Genomic DNA, 25,975 nt, shown 5'->3' with positions numbered 1-25,975 from the left:
ATTTATTTGGAAATAGTTGCCATGTGTTACTGCCTGATTGCTAGGCAACACGCCACTCTGCCTTCTTAATCGCAAGTGGGTTATAACTATATCCAGATTTATGAGCAAACTATCCTGGTCACAAGACCCACACTCAACTCCTCTGCCAAACAGGCTACCCTCTTAGCTGGCACTAACATACACTCGCTATTGTGTAGAAAGCAAGAAACAGACCATCTCAAACTACAAGCAAGGTGTCTTACCTGCTGTATATCCTCATTAGAAATGCCACGGGCAGTCACGGACTCCAGGCATATCCAAAAAATAGGACGTTCTTGGACCTGCCATTCAGTAGTCTCTTTAATTATGGTGGAAACACCTGATCCATTTAGGCAGCGTGACGACAGACTAGAGGAAGTAATGTGTCCTTATTTTTGGGTGCCATACTGGAGTGTGTTTTCCTTCCCTAAATGGCCAAGATATCCATCTACAATACTAGAAATGATTACTTGAAGGGGCCCAGCATGTCTAATTAACTTTATTATTGGGCCACAGGAGTGGCGGAAGGCTATTCCTACTGCAGGTAGGAACCCCATATCAATGTGGTGTACCGTATCTCTTGCTAACTTTTCTTCAGAAATGCGCTAGACCAGCAACGTATTAAGTTGTTGACCGATAGATCGAATGCCCTGATTTAATATAGCTAGAAAATTGAGGTGCCACATTCGGATTGACCTATTTATGTGGCCTGATGGTACATTTAGATAAAACACAGCCAAAAATGCAAAGAACCTGTGTGTTGTCAAAATGATATAAGAGGAGTTCAATCTTTCAGGTACAGCCTAATCCTTAATAGTAAAAGTTCACAGGTATTAATGGATAAACTGTGCTGACCATACCTCAGCCAAACATCTGCTGATTGTGTAACAGTCTACACTATTTCCTTGATGAGACCCTATTTCAGTGTATTGAGTGAAAATATACATATGGTTTTCCTTTTTTTCCCACTTCTTTCATTTGATGCCCCTGCTGTCTCATGATTCCTTGGTGATTTACTGTGTTTCATCTCATTCTGGTGTGTACCAATTTGTCCCTGAGGTTTGCATTACGTCTAAATGCAGAAATAGTTTTTTCCAGTTTCATGTCTTCTTCCTTGGTATTAAGTATTTTCCAGTTGCGTTCAAATATTCTTTTTACTAGTGATACATACTAACCTTTCATCCTTTCTTGTTGTCTTTTCTTGCAACAGGGCATCTCGATTATAATATTTGGCTCTTAGGAAAGTGTGACTGATTGGACTTCTCGGGTATCTTCTGTGAACAAATCTCTCCTTTATTTCCTCTCCATGCCACATAAACACTTCCATTGTGGAGCAATTTTGTGTAATCCTTAGGAATTCTCTAAAGAGAATTGAACCTTTCTGGCAGTTAGGATGGAAGCTGATATGCTGTAACATGGTATTTCGTGCTGTGGGTTTCCTATAAAAACTTACCTGTAGGTAGCCCAGCCCTCCTAATATCCATATATCTAAAAACATACCTCCTTCCTGCTAAGTTTAGCAGTAAATCTTAAATTCTTATTGCTGGAACTGAACCACAGAATGAATTCATGGAGAGCTTCTTCCTCGGCCCATACAAAGAATATATCCGTGACCAGTACTTCATGTTCCCAAAAAAGGTTGCTGCTTCATTATAGATTAGTTTGCGCTCATATTCACCCATATAGATATTTGATATACTCTCATGTGATGCTTTCTTGGACTTCACAGAAGTAGGCATGAGGTTTTTTGGTGGGGAAAATGTGGTATGCATTGGGGCAGTCTATAACCAGTATTATCAGAGCTTTTTTCCAACAGGAGGAACCCAGATATGCTTTGCGTTGTGGGCCTGATGAGAGCCACACAAGTCACCCCACCCTGGATTCCCTGGGGTGTCTAGTTTTAAAACATGTACAGGTTTGCTAGGTTTCTATAGGTGCTGGGCTAGGGCTAAAAATTCATAGCAAGGCACATTGCAAAAAAGTGTCATTTTTCAGTGGAAGACTGTGATGTTTCCATGTTGTGTTTTGACCCATTGTCTGCCGCGGGCACTAGGCCTACCCACACAAGTGAGGTACAATTTGTATTGGGAGACTTAGGGGAACTCAGAATAGTAGAACAAGTGTTATCACCGATTGTCTTTCTATGCATTAGTAACTTCCAAATATAAGACAGTGTGTAAAAAAGAAGACATTTTGAAAAATGCCCCCTAATTCAGATGCTAGTATGGCTAACCACAAATTCCGAGATGTGCAAATACCCCACTGCGTCTAAATTCCATGTCTTGTTCCCATTTCAGAAATACCTTGATAACTAGTTCTCCCTCTTTATATTTTACCAAATGAATTACTGTATACCTGGTACACAATGAAAAACCATTGCAAGGTGCAGCTCAGTTATTGGCTCTGGGTACCTAGGGTTCTTGGTGAACCTACAATCCCTGCAATTAGAAGGGTCCTGCAAGCGTAACAGTATATTGCTTAAAAAATAGTTAGAAGAAGTTACTGATGAAAATGTAGGCACAAATGGCTGTTTTTTTCAACTCAATTAAAATATGTTTTTATTTCAACTGTTACCTTCTATAGGAAAATCTTGAAGGATCTGCACAAATGACCCTTTGCTGAATTCAGAATTGTGTCTTCTTTTCAGAAATGTATAGATTTTTGGGATCCATTATTGGTTTCACACCCATTTCTACCACTAACTTGAAGGAGGTTGAAAGCACAAAAATTAGGAAAAATAGGCTATTGCCCAGTAAAATGCCGAAATTGTGTAGAACATTTTGGTTTTCTGACAAACGTCAACCTGTTCTTGAAAGCTAGGAAGATGGGGTTTTAGCACCACAAACCCTATAGATACTGTTTGCAGGAAGAAAAAAAAAGACACGGTCTTCTGCAGCACATTTTTTTAAATTTTTCCCAAAAAGTAGCTGTATTTTGCCTAATTTCTTGGTCCCCTCCAGGGGAATCCACAAACCCTTGGTACATTTAGATTCCTCAACATGTTGGAAGAAAAAGACACAAATTTGGTGTGGATATCTTTGTGGACAAAAAGGTATGGGGGCCTAAAAGCAAACTACCCCAAATAGCCAAAAAAGGGCTTGGCACGGGGGGACAGTTCTGGTAGCGAAGGGGTTAAGGAAAAATCTTTTGAAACAGATTTAAATGACTGTCAGGGAAGAGTACTGCTGGCTCGTCTGATGGCAATTGATTATAGAGGGCTCCTTCAAACGTATTTGAAAGATATAAAGCAAGGCATGTACAAAGATGGATGTTGAAGCTGAGACATGGTCAAGTACCAGCTCTTTCAAAATGGATAATGCATAGTTAGGATAATGAAATAGTGGGTGTTAATGGTAACATTTGGCGCTTTTGCTTTGACTGTGATCTGGCATTGATGCACCTCATTGTATTCTGTGCTAATTGTTGTGGGGAGATAAGGAGATTGTTATTGCCAATATTCCTGGACATTAAAATGTGTCATCTAAATGGTTTGATATCATACAGCATGAAATCTAACAATTTCTGTCTATGCTATGCATTGGGCAAATACTTATATATTTTTAAAGATATGTAGGGAAAGGGCAGTGTGTGTGTTAGGGAAATGATTACTGCTTTGGGTTCTTGTAAGAAGGCCCTCACACTTTCCTCCTAATACTTTTTCAACCCATTGAAAAAGAGAAATATCACATTTTGTTAATCGTTTTCAGTTTCTGTCCTTAAGTGTTTTGTGCATGGGGATTTCATGTAACTTTTTTCTGGGTGGTGATACCTGTGGGGTTATAAAGTACCTCTCTTCTATCATTTTAGGAGTCAGTTTGTTAGAAGGGAGGTGCATTAATAACAAGAACTTTGAGAATAGCTACTTGAAATTTGGTCGTTTGGATATATTGCACGCATTTGTAGTGGCCTACTGCAACAAAAGTTTTGAGATAAGTATAAAAATGTTTAGAAAATATAGTTGGAAGATTTTAGGATGCATTACTCTTTTTATTATTGTCTTTGGTACTTTGTAGTTTTTAAAGAACTGACTGAATTAGTAATAATGGCGCCTTGCTCTTTCTTCCACCTTATTGACTCTGACTTGATCAACTTGACATTTTTAGACTAGACAGAATAGGAGTTTTAGGACAATGTGTGATGCTTCACCAAATTTAGATTTGATATAAAGGGCAATGACACTGGGGTTAAATTAATGTTTCTGCATAATTATGATGAATTGTGGTTTATGTTTTAGGCTATATTAATTGTGTTTTTCAACATCACTCAACATTACATAATTATAATGTGTTTGTGTTTACTTATCAGCACAATATCAAACAAATAACTTAAAATGAAGCTAAAAACTTGGTCTTAGAACATCCTCTCCCATTAATCAGACCTCTTCCAAATGCGGTTGCTTAAAACGTTTCTTTTTTCGATATTGGATTATGTAATTGCAATCTACCTGATATCCCTGATTAAGCTACTCTTTCATTTTTAGCTCGGGCAAAATGCTGCAGCTCATCTGATTTCGGATCTATGAAGATGTGGGCACATATCTTCAATGCTGAGTGACCGTCTTTGGTTGGTTGCCTATCCAGAGCAGAGTTTGTTTAAAGCAATGGCAATACTAAACTAAACCATCTATCACATGACCCCAGCACTTATAACCTCCAAATTCTTCTGGTATTTTCACTCTCCACCCCTACTCCCTTCTAAACTCAATATTCTTGGGATCTCTAAGTAAAACTCATTGACCAATTGACACAGGTCATTTTTCATGGCAGAATCACATCTATGAGATAAGATGCCACTCAGCTTGCACTTTGAATCTCATTTAACTACTTTTAGAATATTTCTGAAGACCTGGATTTTTAACCATCATGTTCAGAGCAACATTCAGTCTCCCTATCATCTTCTTTGAAATCTTCTGGGGGTTGCAAAAACTTGAAGGGCAGCAAGTTTCCAGACTCGAATCAATAAAGTGCAGAACACACCATGCTGCAACCCAAACCTTCTCATGTGCACCCGCCCCCTTTGGGAATTGTTACCGTAAAAATGTAAACGGTCTACAACTCAATTTTTTTTAATCCACTGGCTTAAACTATCCTGCATATTTTTCATTTTTGTCCTTCTCTATCCCTTTCCTATTTCCTCTTTCTTCCCTTCCTCATGCCTGATGTATAAGCCTGGGCAGAGTTCACGGAGTTCTGGTAAGCGGAACTCCACAAAGACAAAAAAACTCTGCAGCGCTTCGTGGAGCTCCGCAAGCGGAGGAGTGCCTTGGATAAATGCTGTTCACGTTGATTTTCAGTGCCAGATGCTTGTCTGCACAGTGCAATCATTGTGAACTACACCATGCACAGCTGCTTCCTTTCCGACATGCGAGTAGATTTTTACTCGAGTAGCAGCTTTCCCAACAAGAACGGACAGTTTCTCAACGCTAGCAGCAGCGAGCATACGTGACCACTCACAATGAGAAATCTTACCGCCTGCATTGAGAAATGTCACCAGGAGGTTGATTTTCCACGCTCGTGCTCGCCAACTTGATGTTGACGATGGCGAATGAGGAAAAATCTCGCCGGTAGCTGGATTTTCCTTGCTCACGCTCGCCAACTTGGCATTGCCGAATGCGAGCGAGAAAGAAAACTCGGCTCCGAGTTTTTAGGAACTCTCTGAGCTCTGCGTAACACGGAGTGCAGAAATCTCAGCAAACTCCGCAAGCGGAAAGGAGTTCACCACCCAGACTTACATATGAACCAGGTTCCTGCATGTCTAACCATAGGCCTAATCAACCAAATCCTTCATTTCAATCTTCTCTTTAGGATCATCCATTACCCAGCCTGCTACCTTCCTCACCATCCCCTATCCCTGCATCTTATCATTGGCCTATGCTGTATCCTCTCATTTCTTTGTTCTCCTACTGTTAAGTCTGGGTGGTGGACTCCGCTCCGTTCGCGGAGTTTGCAGTTTTCTGCACTCCATGTTATGGGAAGTTCTGAAAAATTGATTAGAGTTTTTTTCCTCGCTTGCATTCGTCAATATCAAGTTGGAGAGCGCTCGCATTGAGAAAGCGTCCGTTTGCGTTGAGAAAACTGTCACTCAAGTAAAAATCTACTTGAGCGGGAGAAAGGAAGAAGCACCCACTGGCACTGTGTATGGTGCCGTTCGTGATGATTGCACAGTGCTTACATGCACCTGGCACTGAAAATCACCCAAAAAACTGCATTTATCTAACGCACTCTGCTACTTGCAGAGCTCCCCGTAGAGCGACTGAGTCTTTTTTGCACTCCGCGTACTCCAACAAGGCTTACCTACTGTGTGCCCTCTCTACCCTCCAGACCCCTAAACTCTTCCCTTTTTTTCTGCTCCGATTACCTGTCTCCTAATTCTTGCATATTGATTCAACTTGTCCCATTTGTTCCACCCTTCTACACCCATTTGGCCAACTTGTTTTTATGGGGTTTTTTTGTAGCACGGAAATAAGTGTTGTTTTTACTTGTAAAGCACACTAATACCTAATCAGAGTTGAGTTGTGCTACCTGAAATAAATAAACACATAATAAATAAATAAATAAATAAACATAGGCTAAATCTTCTATAAGATGTTGATCTAAAGGTTATGGTTTCCATAGTTCCAAAATGTTTAGCGAAAATAGTCTCAAATTAAATAAAAGGATAATATGCAGATGAAAATAAAAAATGTTAAAAACAAATAAAAATGTTTTAAGAAATCTAAAAGCAATCTGTAACTCCAAGCACCAAATAACATTCAGTTCTTGATGCCTAAGGGTATTAATGTTACCATGATAATTGCAGCATAGAGAAACAATACTTTGTAGGTTTAAGACCTATCAACATATTAACATGTTAATTTGCCAACTGTTGTAGAGCAGGGATATGGTCTAAAATGTGTTTTACGTAATTAATGCAATTCGTAGTAACAGTTAAAGCACAAAAAATCAATGACAATAGGTTGTGGCAATTTTCTATGTGTTAAAAAAGAACTTTAAGTTTTACTTTACTTTCAATTGCTAGTATTTTAGGAGTGCAAGGTTTTAATGACAGTAAAATGATAGGAGCTCTTGGTTCATTCTTCCTGTCATTTTCACATATCTATTTAAAATGTAAAAGCAATTGATTTGGTCGAAACATAGGGAGCATTGCATACCCTTTGATAGCATCCATGGTGGCTCCAAAAGTGATCCTATGAAATCAAGAATAATTAAAACAACAATTTCACATGTCACAACTGAAATTACTTTTTGTTTTTAAAAAGTAGATTTGGATTTTTACATGTGTCTAATGGAGACCTAGGGGCTGAATATGATGTCGGACGGACCGCAACTGACCGACCGTCGGTTGCAGTCGACCCAACATCTGCCTCTGTGGTCCGCCCACCGCATTACAATGCAGTGGGCGGAGGCATTGGGTGGGGGGACCGTAATGCTGTTCGGACGGGCTCTTCGAACCCGTCGGAGCCTCGGAAATGCTCATGATCCCTTAATGACGGCGGAGCCAGCCTCGGCTCCCCCGTCAGGATTATAATGTTATTTTCCAACAGCCTTTCCATGTCAGCCTTTCCGACATGGAAAGGCTGTCAGACAATGACTTTGGGGGCCCCTGGCAGGGCCCCTTTCCCCCTTTTCCCCTGCTATGGGGCCTAGGGGGCACCTATGGTACCCCCTAACAATCCGTGCACCATGTGGCAGGCACCACATGGCGCCAGTCACACGGTGCAGGGATGTTTACAAACATCGATGTTAAAATGGCAGCTTGTGCTGTGGGCCTTTTTTGCCCACTGCACATGCTGCTATTGTTGAATGGCTGGTTCTGACTGCCCTATTGGTGGTTACATCCTGATTCTGCGGTCGGAAACGCCGACTTATGCTCGCACGATTCCTTTCCATAAAGGTGTCTGCTCAACATCGTTATGAGGCCCTTCATATTTTTCCTGCTGGTCTCTAACATGCTAGTCTACTCTGTTGCTCATGCACTAGAGAGAGCAGTATTGTCTAACAATTGGCCACACAGGTGTAGGTGCTCAAAGTATATGAATGCAGCACTCAACCTTTCAATGGTTCTACTGCTCTGAGACCATATATCCAGAAACGAAATTGTTTACACAAAAGGAGTGCTTAGGAAGTCCAATGAAATTTATTTGAATGTTGAGAATTAAATTGATGATAAACATTTCTTCAAATTCTTGTCGCATGAAAATGTGAGCCCCTTAAGTATACAATAAAGTGGCAGCCATGGTATAATGTTTCAATTAAAAAAAAAATGATTTATTATTTTTGTAACATCCAACAGCAGCCCGGCTAATGGGAATACATTAAGGCTTTAATGAGTTTGTTAGGTGATTCCTTATCAATAGTGTGCACCAAATAATCAGCAACGTAGAATTTCCTTTTCCTCAGTGAGACTTGTGTGTAATATATAGAACATACAAATTGCGTCCACGTGAGGCCTTCTCATCTCTGTTGTATACTTCATGATGGGACCATTCTTGGTAAAAAAAATGTGCACTGTCTCAAAACTAGGTGAGGTAGTTAAAACTACTCAGAAGTGTGTTGAAGAAGATGAGTACTGCAGTAACATAGTGGCTGTTCTTGCCAAGATTAAACTGCACATTTTCATGGTAGAAAAAATCTCCACTTTTCAAGTTACAGGACAATAAGAATTGAACATGCGATGTATTTCTTAGAATAATTTAAATGTGACTTTATGTCTCTTTGTAATGTATAAATTCATTGTTTGAAATTAACTTGGCTGCAGTGTTAACCCTACTGCCATGCTATTAAAACCAATATATGATAAAACGTACGGTTAAAAATAAAGTGTAGAAATAAAAAAATTCAGCCAACGCCTAAGGTAAAATCTATAACTACATTCTAAAAGAGTTTAAAAGTAACTGTGAAACTACTGCAACTCACTTTCTGTAGAGTGGCAGTTGATAACAGCATTTAAGGTTATGCTGACTGCTCCAAGGAACACTGTTTATAATTTAAGAAGAAGCAGCATCTGAAGGGATCTTATTGAGTGTACAAATTTGTTTGAATGCCACTTGGTCTTTGTTATTTACCCTTATTGTGAGGTTACGGTCTTCCACTAATTGCAGATGTGTGGTGAAACTTGACAAGCATTACATATTCCCTAACATGCTACCACATTTTTATGTACGACTTACAATGGCTAACACCTGTCCTTGGCTGTGGTAGTAGTGGATGGAAGTAGGCAAGGTATGTTATGGAGAGAGAAGCTTGCTATATTATTGATCATAATCTATTGAACTTTGTGAGCCTGGAGATGCGGAGACTGCTAATTCCAGTGCCCAGACGTCCAGCACCTACATGAAAACTCAACTGGACAATGGGTCGGATTTACAGTATGGCAGTCTACACTTTCTCAGTCATTAAATCGGTCTCTGAGGTGGAAACAGGACCACCATATATAGAAGTCACCACCGGCCCAGCACTGATCTCTGTAACTTCAGAGAAACCACCATCACAGTGGTTCCTCTGAAAGTACCAAAAGCTCAATGGACAGCCGCCATCAGTTTTGAGAACTGTCCACTAAACTTTTTGTTTTCAAAGACAAATTTCCAAAGTGGGATTTTATTTTCAAATAGCAAATAACTGATGACACCAACATCAAGGGAGTTTTTTTGCTTGGGTGTGGAGGTCTTTATTTAAATATTTATAGGTTTCTGTGGTGGTGAATGACAGAAAAAAAGAGCATCAGACAACCTGCCTTAAATGGTGGAGTGTGATGAGGGAGATGGGTGGAATGTCGTTACTCTGACAGCCAGCACTCCACCGTGCCATCGGAGTAATCTCTTAATCAACACAGCCAATGAGGGCACAGGTGATGGAAAGCTGACAGCATACCTCACTTACAATAGTGAATTGAAACAGGACAGAATGCACTGTGAAGTTTGTGATGGACTACCTTGTCCACCAATCTTTAAATCATGCCCATAAACAGAATTCCTACTGCTGACCAACAGCGCAAAAGACCCCAGATTCAAACTTCTTGGTCTGACATGATGGCTAAAACCCCACTTGTCATCCAATGCTAAATCACTTGACATTTGTCCTCTACACAAACCTTGCCTTTAAAGGACACACTGTGAAGAAACACAAGACAGCATGGTACTAACTCTGTGTTATGAAAAAGGGAAAACACTTCCTAATTATAACCAACTTTGACACAATTTATTAGCCTTGAACCTGTACCACCTGTATAGAGGCACCACTCTGCTCAATAGCCTCCCTTAACCTACACAGTCACCCCTAAAAGGCTTCCTACATTCTGAAGCACACCTCATCAGGGTCTTAAAGAAGTTCACCTAGCTCATGCCGATTCTGAAGAAACAAATGTGGCTCCTCCTCTAGGACAGTTTCATGTTTAGGACCAGCTGCATGACCTTTAAAGTCCTTAAGGATCACATCATCTATTGCATGACTGAGAAAATGACCATCTCGCGTGAACAGGGCCAAACCAGGAGCTGAAGCATCTTGAGTTTAGTAATGAAGAAGTGCATAAAAGAATGACCAGAAGCCAAACATTCCTCATCTGCATGCCCAGAATCTGAATTCCCCCTTCGAATTACAACAGCCTCTAGCCTTCTATTCAGAAAGAAATCAAAGCCTCATCTCCTCAAATTGCACTACTACCTTACAGGAAAGGATTTCTCATATACCTGCTTTAGTGTAAATGATGTTAAATCATATCTCTGGACTGACACCCACCGCTCAGCACTCCTTTGCTTCCAAGATAGGTTTCTGCTATACAAGTACCACCATTAATAAATACAACCATACACCTGTATATCTTAGTCCACCAAAACTCACGCTGTATGTTGATATTTTAATTAATTTGCTATATAATGAATTCAAGGATTTTTTTTTATTATGTGGTTAGACTGTTATGTACGGATTGTTTTATCTTTCACTGCTGGTACACCCAAAACTGGTTAAAAGTGCCAAAGAATCAACCGCCAACCATGTTTCCATATTAGTTTGTTGGCATTGAACTTAGTCATTTTCATAGCTGAAAGAGACTCAGAGTTCATTTGGTCATTAATTGGCAACTGTTCTCTTCGAATGTGTAGTCCAGCCATTCACGTGATTATCGGTATCAATATGAAGTGGTTCAAATGGAGAAACCATAATTGGACTAATACGTGATTGAAGACCTTACCTGGTGATTGTCTCTTTCGCATCCACGAACAGCACTAGGCTACTCTTGCAATTAACAATAAATGCTCTCTTCAACAATCTCTTAGGGTTTCACATTTGTCCTGTTTATGGCCCTTTAAAATGTATAGAGTGGACTGGAATGTTGTCTTATCAAGTCTGTTTCATACAAAAATCTTTTAAATTGTCAATGGTCTTTATGATCACTATTGCATAAGTCCAGTCAGTATTTGTCAGTATTTGTTCTGTCTAGATAAATATATATATTGTAACATTTTAATTGTGATTTTGTTATATATGTATTTGCGGCTTCTTCCACATTGTCAATGATTTTTGTGTCTACAAATTTGCCACAATTGATATTTCTAGGGAATTAAAATGTGCATATATAATTTTATTTGTCATAACCCTAACAGGATTTATTTCAACTTGATGTGTGCATTATAAGGTTCATAAAACTGGGCCATTTTTGTTAAATTACATGTATTCCAATGTTCCTTTTTAGCTGCAGAATTAACAACTTTATCATTGGTCCCTACTATGAGCATATTCTTGATGTTTGACTAAAACCTCTTAGAGACCACTGAGTCTCAGAGGAAGTTTTACTGGGTTCCTGATCACATTTCTGTCATTAGAGGAAGAGGAGCGGTCCTTACAATCATTTGTCACTTGAAGGCGCTAGGACAGAGGAATTGTGAGATAGAGAGCCCAAACATTGGAGAGGTGCACCACCATTTAGGTGTGGAAGGATGTGATTCCAATAAATCTCATAATTTGTTGATGTTAGTCTTTTAAACAGTCTTTTATTAAAGAAGATCCAGATTAAAGAAAAGTTTCTTTAATCTGGATCTTCTTTAATAAAAGACTGTTTAAAACACTAACATCAGCAAATTATGAGATTTATTGGAATCATATCCTTCCACACCTAACTGGTGGTGCACCTCTCCAATCTTTGGGCTCTGTATCTTCCTGCTTTGCAGATAGCACCAAACAGCGGCTGGTGCTGGAGTAGTCTGTGCACACCTAAACGACTATACTAAGGGGACACTACAGGTTGAGTGCGGTCATTGTGTTCGCCGTTGTCCGCCTCTATAAATCACTTGAATTGTGAGATAGTTACAATGTCTGCAGCAGAAATGATGAAATGTCTTCGATTCTAGAAAACACAAAGGATAGCGGGATATAGTTCATTATTTTTCGACAACTCACCATCATGATGTGATTCTGTCTAGTTATGGATAGGAAAATATCAATTAGAATATCAAGGTGGTTCAGATGAAGATGGAAATTCTGCACTTGATTCTGCTGTTTTTTTGTGGTTATGTTGGAGAATCCTTCTTGAGCAGGGGGGCTGCAATCACAAATACTTTGGCTTGTATAATTGCCAGATTCTAGTAGCAGCAAGGATGCAGGGCATAGGAACAAGAAGTGTAGCACATACATGGTGGATGCTCAAAGGTTTCCCATTACAGGCATGTTAAGACTTGGTCATCACCATCCATTCTCGAGAGTTGTTCTAGTCTGTGTGTGTGGAGGTTGGGTAAGTAAATCGGTGTTTAGGTTAATAACATTTATTGGAGTTTCATCAATTTGAGTATTTACTCATAAGTCTATACATCATGTTTTGCCGGATGAGGTGATGCAATATCATTTTACATACCTAATATTCCACACATAGGGCAACAATTATGAAAAACACAATGCAATTAACAGTTAAGAAATAAAAACACTTTCAAATATTTTACTATCATTTGAAAGCTTGTACAGATATATGATTTAGTTATTTTAAAAATCAAGTGCTGATAAACTAAAAGTGTACTCGATAGTTTACCCTAGCTGACCTGCAATTCCTGTCACCCAACATACAGTGCGCGTTTTAATTATGTTTCCTGTGTGTTCTGACCATTTACTGCCTCCACCAGAGATCAGTAGCACGTGATAAACAGCCAGATCAAATTAGTCCTCATTATGTTTAGAAAAACAAGATGAGCACGCCAAACTGCAAGCTTCACGCCTAAGCTGCTTTTAATGCCGAAGACATCCACGCCTGAATCTTGCTTACAGGAGGAGGAAGTGCTTTTGTGTCCCATAATTAGCAGAAGCTAACCGCATATGCAATTACGTGCTCTCTGCCGCGCGCTATTAAAGGATTCCTTTGTGCGGTTGCACTCCAAATGAGTAGCATGTGGGAATGTTTTTGCTGCAATATCACTTGCAGCTGTTGGGCAGAAAGGAGTAAATCATTGCATTAACCTCACAATTAACCCCGTGGCAAGGGCTGCTCCGTGCAGGTGCACAGCACACACACTTGGCTTTGTTTCTTTGCTGCCGAATCTGTGCATCTTCCCCTTCGCATGCTTTCGGAAACAGTCGGCAAGTGCACCATATCCATGCGTTCACTTCACATACATTCTATGCAATGTATGCCTTGTTACATACATTCCACATGCATCATTTAAAAAAGTGTTTTTAAACCGCCATGATTCGTGGTACCTATTGACATGGATCAATATGACTATGGAAAGTGATTTGCATTAATTATCGACATTTGCAATTTCTTCGCCTCTCTATATCAATAATCAAGCTTTACAATCATTGGGCAGTAGCATAGCCAGTGTGACATGGGCCCTAGTGCCAGGAAGGAAATGGGCCCCCTGTCTGCTGTTTGAGTGATGAAATTCAGCAATAAGAAGGGTTCAGTGGGCCCTCAAGTCTCTGGACACCGGTGCAACTGCCCCTGATGCACCAATGGGAGCTGCTACTGAGCCATTGAGGCCAAACCGAATAGTCTGGTTTCTTGAACTACCACGCTGGCAAGTGCATAAAGTCAAGTTATATAAACTGTTAGTGTGAAAATAAACACATCCAACCCGCTAGATCAGAGGAGTCCTCTGCTCCCCTAAATTGGACCACTCCCCTGCTAATAACTTGTTTTTATATGGCGCTTCATAACTCACTTCTGCCATTTCTAAGGTGTTACTATTACCTCATTTACAGGCATACAGGTTGATGGAAGCCTGAGTGGGCTATTTTTATGCAAAATGTTCAACTTCTTTTACTGTCACTCCAACTTTATTTGGAATTCTTTAATTGTCTGGTTGAATCTCAGAGACATTTACTGAGCAGTTTATTGCAACCACCGATGCAGTGGTTGCAGTGAAGGCTGTGAACTTTGCTGAGAGGGCGACATTTTAATGGCACCTCCTTGGAATGGTGTTTTGTTTGCAAGAATCAAACTTCCGAAGGAGGGGTTGGTTGCTGCGAAGCAGAAACACTAATGGCCTGATGAACAGGAAGAATTCACCTTGCACCTCAGAGGCATTAATTGATTTCCCAGGGAAATCTAGTGAGGATGTCCCAACCCTAAATAGAAGGTCCGGTGGTACATGGTCTAATTTTTTCAATGGCGGAGCCAGAGAGGCCTCTGAGGATGCACACCAACCTAGCACTTCCCGACATCTAAATGGGGGGACAGGATTCACAGGTTTGACGGTGTAGGAGAACTGCCAACTAAGGTGAATCCCCTTTCCATCCAATCCCTAAATGTCCGCCAAAAAGAGTTCAAAGTCGCTATTTTTACCTGAGTTTTTTGGGGAGCAGGATTTGCAAAAATTTTACGTACAAGTGTCACGCATGCGTAGTCAAGGAAGTGCAATAGTAAATTCCACAGTGGATTACATTCACACCATTGTCAATATTGGATTAGGGGGAGGAAAGTAGTTGTTATGAAGGAGAATGAGGCGTTCTCAGATAAATGCAGTGGCCACCAGCAAAATATCGGTGGGTGTTATTCCCGAAATCTGTGTTGGTCTTTTTCCACGTTGAACACACACTGAAACCACTCCTCTGAAAAGTAGGAGTAATTAAATGTTATTGTCCGACAAGAAATGGAGGGCAATATCTCCATATCTAATCTGGAATAAGGGGAAATGGATTCTCCACAGGGAAACTTTGATCCACAAGAGGAAAATCTGCATTAGTGTTGATTATGCCAAATTGCACCCCTTATCTTCCTCACTAGATTTGGCGCAGATGGTCTTTTATTTACCTACTAAAAGTGGTTCAGGGGAGTAAAACAATTCAGGATTATACTTTCAATATACACATGCCTTAAAGGACCACAGACTCCGAACTTCAGTTTTGTCGATTTATTATAAAGCCAAAAACAATTGGATGTAGACACAGTTAAGAATCAAAGTATATAGATACAAAAGATCAATACAGAGCCGAGTATACGAATATAGGTTATTTGGCACAAAAGGCACAAAATAGTAAACTCCAAAATCAGAATACAACAAAGAACAGATGCAGATTCCAGGTCCCTTTTGATTAGGAAAAAATACAATATTTTTCCCTACACTGCTCTCATGGAAGTCCTACCTAATTCCCTTCCATCATTTCCCAAAGGTGTCAGCACGTGTTGACTTCCTAAGAAATGCTCACGTCAAATGGGTTGATAAGCTTAAGGCATGGAGCTCGCTCTAGGATACTCCTTCTTCTCCGAAAGCTAGCAGAAGCCTGGTTTCACTGTCCCAGCGCATCATACAAAAACATAAGATTCAATTGGAAATACGTCATCATTTAAATTTCCATTGGAACTTTGTCAGTGTGGTGATTTTCCAGCCAGGGGCATCATGAACCTTCTTTGTTTGGATGGCCTTGGTTTCCAGATAGGCCAGACATGGAAGGCATCCTCCCTTCTCGCCTTTCAGCCATCTTCAAAGACAATCCGTGTATCTCCTTCAATTTGAAAATAATACGTTTGCATTCCAGCACCTTCAGTAGGATGAGAACACTCTGTTTTCGAACACAACATGTATTTATTTATTTATTTCTCAAGAGACCAAGGAGATGTGAAACTATAAACACTATGCTTCTTTGGGCCTAGACTCGGGTAACTTAACATAATCACAGGTACATTATATGAGTATAATATCATCTTGAATCTGATACATTCAGGAATCTCAATACATATTCGGTCCTACTTGAATATATTCACTATGAATAATGTTTAAATGGTTCCACTAAATACATCTTAATAATCGAAAAACACTGCAAACGATAAACTACATGTGAGTGTGTCTTAACCATGAATATAGTGCACCCGGGGGCGTGACTTGGACGTCAAGGGGGATGCTTTCCTGAATCAGCCGCTCCTTCGTACTGGGAGGGAAAACAACGTTCCCGTGAGTTTGCAACGGACAAACTGGGTCATAATGCGCTTTCACGGACCTCGGAAAGTCGGCACCAGATGATGACAACAATTTCGGGGGATCCTCACCGAAATTAAGACAGAACTAGCCGATATCCCCCAGAACCCGAAACAGCGAGAATGAAAAGAAAATGGCGACACAAATGTGAAACTGAAACCAAGAGAAAGCGTGCACGGTGAGCAGGGATGGAGGGACGAAGGGTAGCTGGACCCACCGGGTACCGCTACATCACCCCATCCCCACTGCGCAGATAGAGCCACAACACTACGCATAGCAAAAATGCGGTTAGGGGGTGAGGGCGCAACAATTTAGCGAGCCATATGGAGTGTTGGTGGGGAAACGGAAGCTGACCAGCAAGGTCTCGAATGAGGACAGACTCAAGAGCACCCTACTGTGCGCCAGACTGACCGGGTTTGAGTGTATGTAACCGAGGAAGCTGGGAGCAGGGGTGCGCTGCACGCAGACTCGGACCCAGTATCTGTTTAGCGAGGAGTAACCAGAGCAAGAGAAACAACACCGGAACGAGATGGGGAAAAGAGGGCTGACGACAAAAGTGGCAAAATTCGCTGACACCCCCAATATGCAGAAGATGATCAACTAATCAAATCGCATTGACCAGGTTAGATAATTGCGGCATAACGAAACTGAAACCCGACAAGGGCATACTGATCAACAACCGCCATCTTAAGGGGGAGGAGCAGAACAGCGGTACCAGTCACCATTACAGCCCGGGAAAACGAGCGCACGAAGCGGCCACACAACCGAGGGAGAGAAGCGCTGGGAGAAAGCAAGCCCCTGCCCGAGGCGCATCACCACCTCACCGGTGTGATCTGAAGAGAACGCAGAACAGGGTGAGAGCGGAGAGCTGGACGAGCTGCACAATGCAGTGCTCACAGAACAGATTCCCCCCCCAACTTACCCTCAACAAGCCCGCAACCTTGCGAGGGGCCATCACGCTAGCAGGAGTGTCTCGACCACACGGAGGGTGGGCAAATCTCATGTGCGCGGGAGAGCCTGAAAAACAGTGTATAGCAGAGCACTGGGGGGGGGTTGAGTCCTCACCTTGGAGTGTGCCGCGGCAAACGGAAAGAGAATGAAGTGCGGGAGGCGGAGAAATCTGCCGGAGCCTAGCCCTGCAAAAGACCAACCACTATCGTCTGGGACAGGCGCTGCCAGTACATCACAGAGAAATCATTAAAAATCAAGGAGCAGCAAATCCTGACTCCCCAGTGAGAGCGCAAGCAGTAATATGTGTGGAAGCGCTAAGCGGACATCACAAAGCTCATACAACATCCTAACAAGCGCGACACAGTCAGTGGACGGGAGAGTGGGTGAGTGAGGAGTGTGACACCAAGCACACGCAACAAGCACACTCAGCAAAACACGATACAGGGGATACATCCTATCCCAGCATCGGAAGGGGGGGAACACCCCACAACAGTGCAACGTGCAACACAGTGAGCAATGTGCTAGAAGCGGGATACAGAAGTCAAGAGTAGGCGTATCCTGGTCCTGGCGAGCAGTGAGCCTCCTGACCCACAAAATCTAAACAGCGTAAGCAGGCAGACAGAGGCAAACCCACTACAAGAGCAAGCACCAGGCCCCTTGGAAAGGCTGCTAGGGGAAAAAATGGCTAGGGGTCAGCGGCCATTGAACAGAAGTAGAAGGCAAGCAGGGCAGCTAACCTAGAGGAGGGAGACGCCCCAATGTGACCAGGGGGGCCAGTAGCACATGAACAGATCCCCCTCCTGCCCCGCAAGGTAAACACCTAGCAAACCCAACTGTGGAGCCCAAACAGACCCACCAGCCCACCAGACACAACGGGAAACAACTCGGGATCATAAAGCGCTGGTCATAGCAGCGAGAAGAGGGGGAAGGTTGGAACTACACCAGGAGAAGAGGGGACTAAAAAACATGGCGGGGAGTGAGGCAAGACTCCAACAACAGTTAAAAAAAAAACAAAGGTGAACCCACGCTAACAGACTCACCGATCAAGCAGAAACCAGACATTAACAGTACATTGGAGATGATCCTAAAAAAGCTGGCGGACATTCACAACCTGGCCAAGACCACAAAACAGACCACAGATGCAATTAAGCTGGAGTTGGCAGCAGTTAGAGCAGACATGCATGCAGCAAACAACAGACTTACTGTAGCTGAGCAGAGAATAAGCGACATTGAGGATGCGGACCTGCAAGTAAACAAAGAACTAAAGGCCTTAACCAAAGCTACAGCAGCACTCCAGAAACAAACAGTGGAGTTGGAAGATCGAAACAGAAGGGGGAATATAAGAATCCTAGGCATACCGGAGGGCGAAGAAGATAAAGCAGGGTCTTGCCTGTCCTTCATTGAGGAACTGATACCCAAAATCACAAACCTCAAATTCGACCAACCCTTTGAGCTTGACAGAGCTTATAGAGTTCCTACATTCAGATCCGCAACAAAGACTGGGGCTCGTCCAATAATATTCAAGCCACTGAGAACACAACACACAGAAGCCATCTTCAGTTTCGCACGGAAAAACCATCATATTGCGTGGAATGGGCAGAAGATAATCCTCACGCAGGACTACTCCAAGCCCACAGTGGACATTAGGATGGGCTTCCTGCCCCTACACGACAAGATGAGGAAGAAAAACATCCTGTTCTCATTCACCGGCCCGACAAGATTCCGGATAAGTGACAATGGGCGATCACAAATCATCGATGACCCGAGAGAGCTAGGCAGATACCTGGACGGTCCAGTAGCACAAGAAATGGAGACCAAGCAGGCACAAGCAAGAAAAGAGCTTAATCGGAGCTGAGGGTGGAGTGAGTGAGCCAAAATCCGAGTAAAACATTAGTAACAAACTGTAATAGCAACCTTATCTACCTCAAAGGCAAAGTAAACTTGAATTTATATACCTACCGTAACGAAACCCTAGCAACGAACTGTAAGAGCAACCTTATCCACCTCAAAAGCCAAGTAATCTTGAACTAATATACTTACCTACTTCAAGTCACCACATGCGGCACAGACCGCTCAACTAACAGCAAGCCACACCATAACTCCAGAAACCCAGACCAGACACAATGGTCTTATTCCTTTAATGGTCCAGAACAAGGCGACCAATGTCAGTCAGCTGGAGGAGACCCACAACCCAAACCTCACGACCAGCTAACACTGAGCAGAGACAACACAGGATGCAGCGCGTAGGCATGCTTGGACTTGGTCTTGCTTGGACTTGGCCCCGTGCAGCTGCGCTGGACCCAATCAACAACTACCCGATGGAGTTCTCTCCACAACACCAAGTCGTGAATGCGCCCAAATCAATGGACAATAGTAGTATCAAGCAGCAGTAACCAAGCACCATCTACTCCAACCTGCACAACTCGTACAGCAGGATAGATTACATACTGATCACTGGCCCGCACACACACCTAATAGAGCATTCTGACATAGAGCCCAGGCTAGTCTCAGACCACTCATTTATCAGCCTAAAGCTGAGCGGGTGCCACAACGAAGACATCCCCAGAAGATGGCGTTTTAACAGTGACGTCTTGGCTGACCCAGAAAACAAAAAAAGGATAGAGAAAGCCATTATAGAATACCTTAGACACAATGATACACAGGAGTTTGACCCCACTACCTTATGGGATGCACTCAAGGCGACAGTCAGGGGCACAATAATCGGAATCAAATCCAAAATTAATAAAAACACAAACGAACAACTGGCTAGGACATCAAAAGACTACAAACTGCCCATGCCAGAGCCGTGCACGATACTAGTATCCTTACAGACCTCACCAAGAAAAAGTATGAGTAAAACAAGATCCTGAGCGAGAGGGCCAGACTGTGGGTCAACAAGTACAAGGCCATCAACCTTTGCGAGGCTAATAGAGCGGGGAAACTCCTAGCCTCCTACCTAAAGCACAAACGCAACCAATTTACCATCTCATCCATCACTGACTCACACAACAATATCCACACAAGACACAAATACATCCTACAAACCTTCCAAGAGTTTCACCAGGAACTCTATAAAAACAAACAGTCCTTAAACGTGGAGGAGTGTACAAAATACCTTGACAGACTTGGCCTTCCCAAACTAACGAACGAAGAAGCACAGAGACTAGGGCAAGAAATCAGTGCGTCCGAGATTGAAATGGCGGTAAAGTCTATGAAGGACAGCAAAGCACCAGGCCCAGACGGTTACACAGCCACTTTTTAAAAATCCTTTCTCGACCACCTGAAACCCACCATGAAAAGGGTGTTCAACCACTGTGCGGAGAATGGGCTAGTATCACAATCCATGTCTGAGGCCAACATAATCGTAATCCCAAATGAAGGCAAGGATGTACTGCTACCCAAGAACTACAGGCCCATATCCTTAATTAATGTGGACTGCAAAATATACACAAAAATCCTGGCTGCAAGGCTAAACCCCGTCCTACCCAGTCTAATAAGCAACTCACAAGTAGGCTTCCTAAAGACCCGTATGTCAAATGACAATACCAGACTCCTATGCCACATTCTAGAACACACCGCCAAACTGGTAGACCCAGCGGTGGCTATCACCCTAGATGCCGAGAAGGCTTTCGACAGAGTTTTATGGGCCTTCCTGGAGCAATGCATGCACACATTCAACCTTGCGGAAGCATACATACGGAAGGTGCTGGCACTGTACGGAGACCCAAGAGCACGCATAGTCATTAATGGATCACTCTCCGAAACATTCATGCTACAACACCGAACTAGACAGGGCTGCCCTCTGTCACCCTCACTATTCCTGCTGGCCTTGGAACCCCTGATCAGGGACATCAAGACTAACAAGGAAGTAAAGTGGATCAATATCAACGACGTGGAAATTAAACTAGCCGCCTACGCGGACGACATTCTCATTGTGACAGAGCAACCTAAGACCTCCATGGAGTTATACTCAGGACAGTCAGGATATAAACTCAACAGGGACAAATCAGAATGTAAACCCCTCAACATCCACACCACTAGGGACACCCTAGGGGTGTCGGGCCTGGCAAACAGGATTCATCAAATACCTAGGGATCCACTTCGGCAACGACCTTAGGACCACACTAGACCAAAATGAGAAGCTATTGTTAGTAAAAACAAAGAAACTCTTGGAGTCCTGGTCTCCCAAATTTATAACCTGGTGGGGCAGAATAGAAACGATCAAGATGATGATCACCCCAATGATCAATTACCTGCTGAGCATGCTACCACTTCTTCTTACTGACGACTTCCATCACAAAATGGATAACCTGATAAGTAAATTCTTATGGAGAGGCAAAAAAGCGCGTATAAGTATAAAAAAACTAAGGCTAGATAAAAAGCTGGGAGGGCTAACCTAGCAGACTACAGAACCTTCCAAACCTCTTTCCTAGCAAAACAGGGGGCCTAGTGGATGTCACCCCCTCAAGGTTACACGCCGGTATGGCTACTAATCGAGCGAGCCATCCTAAACAACCTCAATCCACTGGTACTGCTAACTGCTAATAAACACACACGCCTCCAGCCCAATATTCAAAAACACAAAAATTGCCCTACTCAAAGTAGACAAGAAAATGGAGAACAATGTAAGGAACTCGAAAGTGGAGTCTCTTTGGGCCAACAGCAAGATCAAATACAAAGGGAAATGCCTTTCCATAGACACATGGAACTAACTAGAGGAGGAGGGCCATCCCATCACTTTTGCCACACTAAAAGATAGACCTAAGCTACCAGACATCGAGTTCTACAATTTCCTAAAAATCAGAACTGCACTAACAAAATCCAAACTATCACAACACAACCCATCAAGTATCCAGTACATGGTGAAAATCAACAGAATAGGTCATCAGGTATCGCACCTTTACAAACTTTTATGCCAAAGCTCCACCAAACTTAACGATAAGACATCTAACTACTGGGTAAAACAAGACAACACCTCACTAAGGGAGCAAGATCTGGCTTTACTTTGGGCCTCCCCCTCACGTAATAAAATCTCCCCAGTACTATCCCAAACAAAATTTTGGCTACTCCACAAGATTAACTGGACCCCGGCTCGACGAGCCGCGCTAGGCCTCAGAGAAAATGACCTATGCTGGAACTGCGGCAACGAAAAGAGGGACCTAGCACATCTCATCTTCTATTGCCCAATAATCAAAACGTTTTGGGAAAAAATCTTTGGTTTCATTAAAAAGGCGCTGGGATGCACACTAAACCCAGAATTCTCTTCCCTCACCACCGCATTTATGACCGCAGGACTTGTTTCACAGCATGACAGGGATCTGCTAGACCTCCTACTGACTGCAGCAGTGAAAATGGTCCAGCCCAACTGGAAGGATACAGCTAAGACGTTATACAATGGCTGGATCAACTGGGTAACATACCTCAGGGGCACTGCAAAACTCACCCTGGAGGCCAGCTACTAGGGGGATGTGGAAATCGCTTGACGAGTATCTGGACTCCTATGAACCCCCGTGACACCACTTGGGAGGGACGGCTGTCCACAACACAAAACGCTACAAACCCAGACTAGGCTCATCACTATAGAACACTTCTTGTAACCTATCTTCACCCTTTCTTTTCTATTCTCTCTCTTTCTATCACCATGGCCTTAATCTCCTAGCAAGTCAATGTAAAGGGGTGCAGCCAAACATGTAGACCTATTACCTGTAGCTACGGCAACACCAACCACGTTTGGCTGGTACTTCGTAACGGAAAAACTAATGTACTTGTCTGTAACAATTACTAAAAGACTTTGAAATAAAAAAAGAATATAGTGCACCCATACAATATAGAGTGCTGAAAGCACTCTATCAGTTCCCCCTTCTTATGATTAGTGTCATAACACCAACATTATATTCTCTGACAGTTTTCTACTTGTAGAAAAGACTGACCTAAACAGAAGCTGTAGCTTGCCGTCCCTGTCTAAATCTTTCTAACCCCTTAAGGTGCTGGTAATGACTGTCCTGCAGTCGTTCCATTTGCTGTTCCCGCTTTTTCAGGACATTTTCCTGATGTCTGGGCTTTTACGATTTGTATGCTTTGATGGCTCCCAATAAGACAATTATACAAATGACAGCTATTATGATGGGTTTCAAGATGTATCCTATTATTCCTTGCCCCAAACTTCCAAACCAGCTCCCAATCTTTCCAAATCCCTTTCCAATTTGGTCCCAGAGTCCTTCAGCAACCAGATTGCGTAGCTCTTGATGTGTATCTGAGATGTTATTAATATATTTCCTTATATCCCGACTATCGTCAGGTATATAAGTGCAGCACTGTTGGACTCTCAGTAATTTGCAGACTCCTCTGGCTTTTGCTAGTAACACATTTAAAGCAAGATGATTTTGAAGAACTATAGCCCTTATTGAGACTATCTCTCCATCAACTAATAGTTTATCTACTAATGTTGCCAACTTTCTGATTTTCACATCATTCAAAATCACACCCATACTGGGTATCAAAGCTCCAAACACATCACCAATGATTTCTCCGCACTTATACCACATTTCCCTCGATGGGGTCCTTTCCCTTCCAAGGGCCATAAATCATCCACATGGAAGATTTTGGAAAATACTACAGCCAAATAACACGTATCATACCAATTCTTGGGCAACTTCACATATGCATTCTTTCCACACACAAAATACATGTTGGGCACTATGGTTAACTTATCCAATAGTGCTTTTCTAATGGATTCTTCAGTCAGGAAAATGTGTTCACAATCACTCACGAAAATCCTGTCATAATATGTTGACGGGTGTCTAATGCACAGCTCCCCCTTCTGTTGGAAATCTAAAGCTATTGGTCCAGAACTCCCTTTTGCCTTGTGATCTAATTCTACTTTGGTCCATGGAATAATTTTATGCTTAGGATCTGGTCTAATAAGGTCTGCCTAGGCCGATCTTCTATCTGATCTACAAACTTCTTTTCAATGTCTGTTAACATGGAGGTCAAATTATGTCGGTGGGCGTAAGATATGTCTAAAGTAATAGTAGGCACAAAATATGTAGACATTTGCTCTACCTGTTTATAATAATCATATTTGTTCAGGTACTTAAGAACTGGGACTTCGTAGAGTACCACATCATAATTTGAGAAATAGTACTCAAAGTGTGCCTTACTATAAAATATGCTCAACAACACACTATATGTAATGCCATAAGTCAAATGCAAATGATGGTATCGAATACCTTCTTCTACTGATGTGGGTAGTTGCATACACACAGAACAATCTTTCGGATGTATGATGTAACAACGCGTACCATTACAACGCGGTATGTTACATCGCGGTTTTAACAACGCAAGTCGTTACATCGACTTGCGTTGGAGGGCGCTGGACATAGGAATAGTGTGAATTACTATTCCAACTCCAGTCTACGTACAGTAGGGAAGGTGTTCGAAAGTAATTCACACTATTCCTTATCCTACAGCGGCCTCCAGTGCAAGTCGGTGTAACGACTTGCGTTGTTAAAACCACGATGTAACCATACCGCGTTGTAATGGTTGCGTGGTAAAGGATGTTTCCCCAATCTTTCGATTCCATGGTGTCCACATACTCATACAATAAGCGAGCATATGCATTCAACATGAAATCACCTTTTGACAAATCTACATGTAATTTTTGACTAGTTTCCTTGATCATCTCACTATCTTTTATGGATGGACCCTCTTCTGAATCTGAGACGGGTGTAGTAAATGTAGTATGTTCCCCATTCTTTTCAGCATTGTGAGACCCAAACAAAGAGGTAACAACCACCACAGTTATGACAATAAGCACTACTACCATAAGGGTACCGATTATACACTTCTGCTTGCATCCTGATTTTTCAGAAGCCATGTTCCACTGTTCGGTTGTGAAGTGCAAAGGGAAGTAATAAAGTCTCTTCTCTCTCTGTACTTTTGCTTATACTGTTGTTCAAAATGTCTCTTTTTAATCTGCTTTTCCCATTCGATTATTGCAGTATTCAGTCCATTAATACTAAACCTATTGAAGAGATGTAGTCAGCCCTACCTCTCAGTTCTTCTTCTCTTTGAAAGTCCCTAATTTTAAATCTTCTTCCACTTGGAGCTAGGTTATCTTCTTTCTAAAGCCTAATGCGTTCTTCAGGCACAGTTCAAGCTTCATCTGTAATGATATTCGAGCCAAGTATGGTAAGGACAAGTTGCAGAATTTCTGCATGGATTTCTCCCAATTCTTGTCTAGTGAGCTGTCGTCCAAATGAAGGGAAAACAACCTGGTTGTGGATCAAAAATCGCATACCACTCAGTCTTGGTGGATTAGGGACTGTTAGAGTTAGGATTACAAAGGCTTCTACTCCGGGGACAAGTAACTGAATGCCATTCGAGAGGGTGTCCCCTCCGTAGCTCACTGTTCCAGTCCCCAATCTCCTGGAATTCTTTGGTCTCTACATCTGCAACCAGATACGTCCACTCAGGAGATGCTTACTTTTGAGACGGTATCATCTTTCTTCTGGAACGTCTTAGACCATCTGATCCTGCTTCTGTGTCACTTTGATCAGATTCAGAAGTTTCAGGAATTGGAGCAAGATTTTTCTCAGTTGCGAGCCTTAGATTCAG

This window comes from Triturus cristatus, chromosome 10 (assembly GCF_964204655.1).
Source record: "Triturus cristatus chromosome 10, aTriCri1.1, whole genome shotgun sequence".
NCBI lineage: Eukaryota > Metazoa > Chordata > Amphibia > Caudata > Salamandridae > Triturus > Triturus cristatus.
This window is presented reverse-complemented; position numbering follows the sequence as displayed.